This window comes from Epinephelus fuscoguttatus, linkage group LG4 (assembly GCF_011397635.1).
Source record: "Epinephelus fuscoguttatus linkage group LG4, E.fuscoguttatus.final_Chr_v1".
Taxonomy (NCBI): domain Eukaryota; kingdom Metazoa; phylum Chordata; class Actinopteri; order Perciformes; family Serranidae; genus Epinephelus; species Epinephelus fuscoguttatus.
The window spans coordinates 26,765,809-26,775,405 of record NC_064755.1 but is presented as its reverse complement, the minus strand read 5'-3'; the positions used below and the strand labels follow the sequence as shown (position 1 = coordinate 26,775,405).

Genomic DNA, 9,597 nt, shown 5'->3' with positions numbered 1-9,597 from the left:
ACTAAATTACATTACATTATATTATATTATATTATATTATGATCAGTGTTGGGAAGGTTACACATTACTAATTACCGTGTCAAAACTGTAATAAGTAAACAATTTTAATGTAACTGATTTAATTTGGGGCTGCACAGTGGTACAGTGGTTAGCATTGTTGCCTCACAGCAACAGGGATCCTGGTTTGAACCCTGATTTTCTCTGGGTACTCCAGCTTCCTCCCACAGTCCAAAGACATGCAGGTTATTTGGTGACTCTAAATGTGTGTAAATGGTTGTCTGTCTTTATGTGTCAGCCCTGTGATAGTGTGGCGACCTGTCCAAGGTGTACCCCGCCTCTCACCCGATGTCGGCTGGGATAGGCTCCAGCCACTCAGCGAATGAATGAACAAGTTAATTTGATTACTTTTTTCTTACTTTTCTGTCAAATGTTTCAAACTGGGCATGTTGAAAAGCTGAAAAGTCCTAAAACCACAAATTATGTCCATGTTGACAGCATTTTCACTGCTGGAAAACAGAGTTTACACTGAGCCCTTTTCTGATTTCAGAAGGATTTTTTTTTTTAATTTCCAGCACTGAAAGGCATTGTTGTTGGACAACATGGCCACCCTACTTGGCATGTTGGGCTGATCAAGGCACAGCAAACTCAAGCTGCAGAACAATGTGCCTTAATTTAATTGCAGATGAGAGGTGGTGCAAATTTCAGTAAGAGAACCAATCAGAAACTATGATCAACATCTAAGCCCATACTGTCAAATGACTGCAAATGACTGGCACCTGTCTGAACATAGAGATAGCTCCTTTTAAGCCATCCTATCCTTTATGGTGTTGCACTAAAATTTGTCCCGACGACTTTGCTGACCCGCATTGTCCAGATATATGCCAAAAAAAGTCATTCTTGCATGGTGAAGAGATGCAGAGCAACAAAATGAACGTTACTGGAAATAATATTTTCAGATGTAACCCCTTTGTGGTCACTGACATTTTGATTAGTAACTTAAGTTAATTAAATCACATTTATTTTGTAACTTTACTACATGTAATTAACACTAATTACTTTTAATCAAGAGGCATTTAGTCCACCTCCATTTACACACACAACTGGAACATTATTTTCCCCAATAGCAGACAGGTCAGAGTGAATGCATATACACAGCTATGATGTCTACAAAGTATTTCTTTATTAAAAACATTTAGTGTTAACTGTCATTTTAATGTAAACAGATCATGAAAATCAAATCACATTCTTGAGTGTGTGCGGTGTGTTTGCAAAGGTGTTCTCCAAACGGTCACATAAAGAGGATTATTACACAGCAACTCAGACATGACCCTGCCTCCCCGCCATAAATTCAAGCCACTTGTCAGGCAGCCGCAGCGGGAACGTGACAGACTGAGTGCTGCACACACAAAGTGATCATGACCACTTTAATAACTATCAGGAAGATTTGTACTTGTCACGGGCTCCTTAGATATAACATCCCATTTTCAGTGTTCATAAGCTGGTAGATAAATCTTTCACTACCCGGCCTACAACAATAACAGCAATATATCAAAACAGAAACGACCCATAGGACTGAAATTGATTTTTTTTTCCTAGTGGCTGTTCAGGTTCACTCAACCTTACATGTCAAGGTGCAATATTATAAAAATCCATTACAGTACCAGAAAGTGTTTCAGATTTAATCACACTAATCACCTCTGTTAAAGTCAAACATGCATTATTGCTAACAAAACAGTAGAAACTGTATACTGGTGTTTATTTGGCTCATGTGCTCAATTTGCCAAAATTGTCATCACCAAAAAGAAGACATTTAAATTGTATTTTCTTAGCTACACTGGGGTTTTCTAGGTGGTGTGCATGCTTTGTTCCAAATGTCAATGTCTATACTGCTAATTTGACTGCGTTCTTCGTAAAACTAGTCTGTAATATCTCCTCAGTTCCAAAGGCCACACTGGCAGTTCATTAGCTTGGAGAGGGGGAGAGGCAGCTAGTTAGCCTAGCATGTTACGTCCAACTCTCTGAGTGAAGACGAAAAGTCCGCAGCACACCGGGGCCTCCCAAATGTTGACTGTTGTAAGGGTTAGACGTTTTAGCTCTATTAGTACTCTAATAGTATGTGAGCCGGTTAAAAAAGGGTGTGTATTGATGTTAGTATGCCTGCATTAGCCTGGCATCGCCACAACCTATCAGAGCAACAGACCTACAATCAGAGCAACAAAAAATGACATAACACTGAGTGACGGATGAATGTAAACAGACTACAGCGTGCAGAGAAGAGCTCTGATGGTGGAGCGTCAATATGTCCGTGAATGAATGTTGCTGTTTTTGCCATCAGAGTTTGAAAATACTTCTTCAACAGGAGGCTCCACATCAGCTGCAGCTATCTTGGTTGTTTTCAGAAAAGCCTTAATGGCGCTCTGTCTCTGTCCTAAACTAGGTTTATGCTCGCCATAGTGTCCACGGCGCTAAGGTGCATGAGCCAAAAATTTTGCCTAAAGCACAAAGGCTCTGCAAATTGTCAGTCACCATCTGAAACACATCCCACTAACTAGATTTAAAAAGTTGTAATTGGCCCAACCAGGTCCAGATCGGCTGGAAATCTGAACGGAAGAGGGGCCAGAAGCATCTGCTGGAGCAAATAAAACATGAGTTAATGGATTTGTCTGGTTCCCAGGTTAGCTATAAATAGCCACAACATGTTGCATTCAGTAGTGAAAAGGCTGCAACCTCCAGAGCTGAAAAATGAAGCCAACGACAAAGTGCAAAAAAACCTGCAGTTCCTAAAATGGCCACTTGAGGCTGGCTACAAGAGCGAGTCAATCCCCGTAGGCCCCCCATATTAAAATGCAAAAATTTACAGCAGCAATAAACATGTTTACAGCCTGATACAAAATATGTTTTGTTATGTATGACTAACTTCCCCCTTCATGACAACTGAACAGGGAAGAATTTTTATATAAATCACCCGTTTACTTTTTTATCAAGGCTTAATCGATGCATTTTCAAGGGCGGGGCTGCTTTGAGTGACAGGCTATCTATGAGGCATCGCTAAAGTCTGTGAGTTAGATTCCTCCCCTTGCTCCTCCACAGCTCCACCCTCTTATCCAAATATGTTCACATCTGGCTCCAAAATACCAAGACAGCTGACATGCTGAACATCAAAATGGCAGTCCGTACACCAATGGGTGACGTTGCCATAGCTACATACACTATTTTATACAGTCTATGGTAGCGTGTTTCCTAGCAATACTGGCCCTCAAATGTTGGCCAACTGTTGTCATGGAGATACCCACTGAAATGCTTCAACTTAGACACCATTACCACAAATTTACGTCCGAAAACAGTTTTATCTTCTTTTGAAAAATAAAAAAAATTAAGCACAATAGATGCAGCATTATTGTAGTTTCTCACACAAAACAGGTTAAACTTCCATTTGACAGCATGACTGTGGCTTTTCTGTGTACATTTACTATTAACTAAAGTCATATTATTCCACTTGAACCAGACTGCACACAACAATGTGACAAACACATATGGATTCACTGTATTTAGCTGAGGCCATGTGCCCAATGTGTAAATTATTAATTAAACATTAAAATGTAAATCTAAGCTGGTTTTTAACAAAACCAAACATGAGGCATTTGGGTTTAGGGTGGGAGGGGATGTGCTGGAATATGCTTACACTGACTGAATCTTTCTGAAATTTACAATTGGCCGACCCAATTCAACTTCATTACAGCTGTCAACAGAGATAAGCAGTTCTTTCATGTCCGCTCAAATGTACATGTTTTTCCACCTCGAACACACGCAAATCCAATTATGTTCTAATTGAGTGTTACAAGGCTCATTGATTATGACAGAGGCAGTGCAGCAGACTGTGCCGGGGAAAAATATCCCCAGTAATTAGCCCCCTGCACCCAGGAGGCCCTCAGGAGCCATGATTTAATACTGAGGCAATATTTCTCAATATTACTCAATTTGAATTGACTTTGCCATCAATGAAACGTCGGAATTTCAGAGCAGATGCAATTTCATTTGTTTTATTCATCGGAGGCATCTTAAATAAAAAGTAGACTGGGTTGTTGCAATCTCCGAAGTGTACTTACAATAATGCCTGCTGCAGAATCAAATTCATTCTCTGTAGAAGGACACTGTGATGGCACATGCCTAACTCAGTTACATGTTTTCCAAAGAAAAACCAGAGTCAGCTGGTTAATAATTATGATGGTGTGCTTGTCCTCATGGTATGATTACTCTGCTTCCTCCAGTTATTTTGAGTCACTGGGAAACAGCAGTCAGGGGAGGATGTACTCACTTGCTTTTATGGAAAGGTCATAAGAAGGTCATCTTTGGTGTGCGGAGAAACAAGTCTCGACTCTTTAGGATGCATAAAAAGCCCGCACTTGAGATTTCCACTTCAGTGTTGGCCGCGGGAAACTAGACAGGAGAAGAATAACAATTAGCTCTTGAATTCAGACTAATGGACACACAGTTATCAGGTCTGAGCCCTGAAGTTAAAATCCTAAAATACTAATGATGCTGTTGATATGAACAGACTGTAATTTGTGAGGTCAATACAGACAGTCCCTGTCCCTGCTCTATGATGAGAGGCAGTGAAACACAGTGGAGTCTGGTAGCTAAAACGCATTTATAAAGGGCATCTTTGTCCACACAATCCTGATTTAATAATGCCAAAACAACAAGAAGCTTATTTTAGTGGTGACGTTTTGTATTATAACAAGCTCCACTTGTATGTGTGGCTGGATTTGAGGGGATAAGATTTTTCCGCCTGGTTTGGAAAATTCCAGAGAAATTAGATATACTGTATGAATGTCTCTAGTGTCAGTGTAACACCAGAACTGGTACTTGGATAGAGCTTAACCCATCTCCCTTAGGAATCACAGAGCACTCTCTGCTGCAAAAAATGAGTTAATGATGTTATTAACAAGGAGTCTGACTTCATGAGGGGGCACAGTGAGCACCAGCCTGAACACCAGACAGTGCATTTATAGAAGGATGCAGTGCAGGAATTGATAAGTATGGCAAAGAATCTCTCACCAGCTTTGACATTAACCTCTCACAATGTCAGCCTCTGTGCTCAAATGAACATCCTGGTTCTTGTTCTTACAGAAACAAATGAAACATAACAACATGATTAAATTCATTTAAAAAAAAAAAAAAAAAATGGTATCAAAGATTGAGACCGATCAGATTTTTGTGAAGGTGCAAACCTTATCAATGCTGGCTTGCACAATGTTATGAAGTGCATCAAGACTTGGTCTGAAGGACGTCTCCATCGTAGGTTGCACAGTGCATACCAGAAGTGAATGCCCTTGCTAGATGAACTTCACAGTCATCACCTCTGCCTCATTCCCTCTGCTGTGATGGACTCTGTGATGGGATGGCAGCACAATGATGCAGTGGTTAGCATTGTCGTGTCACAGCAAGAGGGTTTTCTGGTGTCAGTATGGGTTTTCTCCGGGTACTCCGGCTTCCTCCCACAGTCCAAAGACATGAAGGTTAACTGGTGACTCTAAATTGCCCGTAGGTGTGACTGTGAGTGTAAATGGTTATCTGTCTTTATGTGTCAGCCCTGTGATAGTGTGGTGACCTGTCCAGGGTGTACCCCGCCTCTCACCCGATGTCGGCTGGGATAGGCTCCAGCCACTCAGCGACCCCTAAAAGGGCTGAGCGGTAACGGAAAATGAATGAATGAACAAGTTAATTTGATTACTTTTTTCTTACTTTTCTGTCAAATGTTTCAAACTGGGCATGTTGAAAAGCTGAAAAGTCCTAAAACCACAAATTATGTCCATGTTCATTATTATGTCCATGAAGGTTAACTGGTGACTCTAAATTGGCCGTAGGTGTGAATGTGAGCATTAATAGTTGCCTGTCTCTATGTGTCAGCCCTGTGATAGTCTGGCGACCTGTCCAGGGTGTATCCTGCTCTAACCCAGTGACAGCAGTGTTTCAGCATCAAGCCTACAATTTTGGGTTGGTTAATGCATGTTGATGCAACTATGGCAGGAACTATCCCATCTTTGGCCTGAAATTGCAACAGAGCAAAAAAACCCAGCAGGTTGTCACAAAGGTCACTGAATACACGACAGTGAGACACAATGTTAATGCCAAATGATATTTTTTATAACCTACCACCTTTCCTTATTATATTAATCATGTTCATGTTTCGAACTCTTGTTTTATTTTTGCAGATTCTTGAAGTGAACAGTGGTCAGTGATTTGTTGAAAATGGAGGATCGCACTGTGATCAAATACCTTCATCTCAAAGGAATGTAACCATCTGAAATCCACCAACATTTGCTCAGTACTTCACATAACAACACCCCCTCATGTGCCACAGTCAAACGCTGGGTACAGGAATTCAAGCATGGCAGGGAGAGTGTTGAAGATGGGTGCTGGGTCCCAACCTGAGAAGTTCTTTTCCACTGGGACAAAGGCGCTTCAGCCCTTGTTGCCCTTGAGGGGGGATTATGTTATCTTGTTGTGTTTCCTGGAGGCTTAAAACTTTTCAGTCACCCCTTGTATTGGCAAGGGTGTAAGTTGTGATTCAATCTTGGGAGGGGGCCCATATGAATCAAGAGAGTTTGGGGTCCTCTGCTAATTTTTTTTTTAGCAGCAAACACTTAATTTCCTGGATTCTGGTGACTTCATTGCACCAACTTGTGCCTTTTCCGCATCAATTTTTGCAATAAATGAGTCTATGGCACATTCTAAATATTGAGGGGGGTGTATCACCTGCTTCCCCTTTAAATCTGCCCTATGTATATTGGTTTAGCAGCCCAAAATATTAATTTCATCCAAAGAGTCACACCCAAATGATGAAGTGTTCTCTTTGTTTGCTTGTAATTTCATTAAAATTCATTCATTCAAATTTAACCACTTCTCATGTTGCAAAATGTCAGCAATTCTCAGTCTCGACTTGAACTTGACCACATTAATCACCTCTATATGTTTCACAACACCCTTTCCCCTCACTTTGCATGCAGCATGTTTATGATGTTCTCACCACAACAAGATAGAGACCGGTCAAAGTCCCAACCACACACTGCATGTGAGGTGTCCAGAGAAAGAAAAGCTGCTCTTCAGATTGTTGTTTTGTTTATGTAATTATTGGATTTCTCTGAGGTGGGTGTGTGGTGGGAAAGTGATGAAAAGTCAAGTCATTTGAAGTTCTCCAAACCAAGAGAGGTGAACACAAGGTAAGATCAGGATTTCATTCTGTAGTGCATGGTGTAGGATACAAGCTGCAGTATGGAGGTGTTTGGGGAAATTAATATGCTCAGGCAATGCAAAACAATGCAGCCTATTTAGATTGTGTACTTTCTGGCGCTTGATAAAGTTAGCTACTGGTGCCAGCGGTCCTGCTTTGACATTAATCCACCTTCCACGCCCACCCAGCGCTGCAGCACACCTGCAGGCGGTCGGTAAGTAGCCTCGCATCTCAAAGTGCATAAAACTAATTAGCAAGTGTAGCTGATGTTAAATGCACTCACACTGTAACAGCCAGTCGATGTGTTTCCCTTCAGGAGCGCACGCAGGTCGAGTGATACACGCATAAAATACACGTTTAATTCCTCCTGTAAGTCGCAGGTGGTGCAGCAGGCCCTGCACGTGAAACAGAGGCACAGGTGACTAAGTTACCTGCCGTGACTCTCAGGCTGAAAGTCTCTTTGTTGTCAGGAGATCAAGCTCAACTTCAAAGGCATGAAATTTGTCCATGATGTCTGTGTGAAACAAAATCCAGAGGAGCTGCTGGCTGCTGCAGCTGTCATCCACAGAAAGCAGAGACACGCATGCTCAGCTGTGGGAAGTAGGACACCAATAATGCGTCTGCTGCATTACTGTAATGTTGTGTAGCAAAATAAAAATAAAGTGTCATTTAATTCCATGTCCCTGAATGATGATATTGAAGTCACCTTGCCTAAACTGACAGTATTTTATCAGCTCTGATGGTCATAAACTAATGAGGTCAGAACTTTTAAAGGTAGAGTCAACATCTTTTATATTCATGCATTCATTTTTCTATTGTATTAGCATCTGTTTTGAAGCACTGGAGGTATTTATTAACTGACTCTCTTTCGCTTTTAATCAGTTTGTGGATGCCTGACTTGCCACCGTCCATGGTGTTGCTGTTTAGATTGTTAAAAATGGATTAGTAATTTAATTATGTTAGTTTTTACAAGCTCTCATGCTTAATGTATTTCCAACCAAAGGGCTTTCGAGCCGACTTCCTAAACCTGATACAAGTGAACTGTCTGGCTCAATCAAACTGTGGCTCTCTGTGATGTAATTATAACTGTTCAAAGCATTCTTTGTTCAGTGACCCCTTTATTTGCTGGGCTGCTTTTTTTTTTTTTTTCTTTTTTTCGGGAACACATTTGATTTGGTGGCTTACTATGCTTGAGAAAGCGTGTTTTCTCAGGAGTGTTAGGAGGGAAGTTTTGTTGCTTTTTAAAGTTTTGTGACTGTAATCCCGGCATAATGAGTTTATGCTGACACTGAGGCAGTGTTGCAAAACTGATTTAGTCTCAGCCGGCTGCAGCTGAAGGCAGGAATAGACCTCTGCAGACGTTTTGCACAAGATTCATGGGACCTTTTTGTATATGTAGTAGTGCACTTAAACATAAAATTTGAGTGCATTTGCTATCAATTCAACGTGATGCATAAAGAAAATAATTCAAGCGAAGGTGTTGCCATGACCCTTGACCTCGGTCTGTCTTGGTAGCACTCACATGCTTGTGCTTTACTTACGTTGGAGGCTCTTTGTGAGCATTTTACCTCTATTTATACTGCTGTTGCTGTCATTCATTCTCTCGAATTCAGAAGGAAAAACCTGCTTCCCAACTCGGCTTTTCTGTCTGCTTAGACATAAGTCATATTCCTATTTTGAGATCTTCTAACTCTTTTCAGAAGAAGGAGAAAGAAATACTTGATAACCTGTAATGTAGTGGAAATCAACCCAAGTGTGTGTGAACCACCTGTTGGCTGCAACATTCTGATGAGACTTAATATATAACAGAGATTTGTCATGACTCAGGAGTCAGGGCGCTTCTGAGGCCAAGATCTAACCTGGTGGGGTGAGATGACCCAGGTCACACTGTCACATTGTCATATGACAGTGTGACCCACAGTGTTTATAAAATGGCAGAAATTAGGAAATCAAATAACAATCTCAACTTCTCAGCAACAGTCCAAAACCAAAAGTGGTGCAAAACATAAACAAGCTGCAAATTCTTACATTTCAGAAGCTAGAGTCACAACACGTTTGCTCGTTCTGCTCTGCAAATGATTTCATGATTGATATATTATCAAAAATGTCAGTGATTCAATTATGTTTCTCAACTTATCAGGTAATCAACTGACAATTTTGGCACTAATGTCAGTTAACCAGGAAAGCAGTTAACCTTTAATAGTGCAATAGACTTTGTCTTTTAAAATGTGCAGCATTAAGTTGAACTTGTTCTCTAAGGCTGATATTCTGACGTCTACTTTCTTTTGTTGGTCCATACAATGGAGAGTTGTCCAAGTTTATTGTTGGGTATTATTCGTGCCTCATTAGCTGACAAAAGACAC

At 40.9% G+C, this 9,597-nt stretch overlaps 1 long non-coding RNA gene across 1 annotated transcript; it reads right to left on the bottom strand.

The window, feature by feature from the left end:
- Nucleotides 1–5,058: 5,058 nt before the first annotated feature.
- On the bottom strand, nt 5,059–7,730 carry LOC125887094 (uncharacterized). Its single transcript, XR_007449122.1, has 3 exons — nt 7,518–7,730; nt 5,232–5,391; nt 5,059–5,123 (listed from the first exon to the last, which is right to left on the bottom strand). It is a non-coding gene; the product is annotated as an uncharacterized LOC125887094 (long non-coding RNA).
- Nucleotides 7,731–9,597: the final 1,867 nt, after the last annotated feature.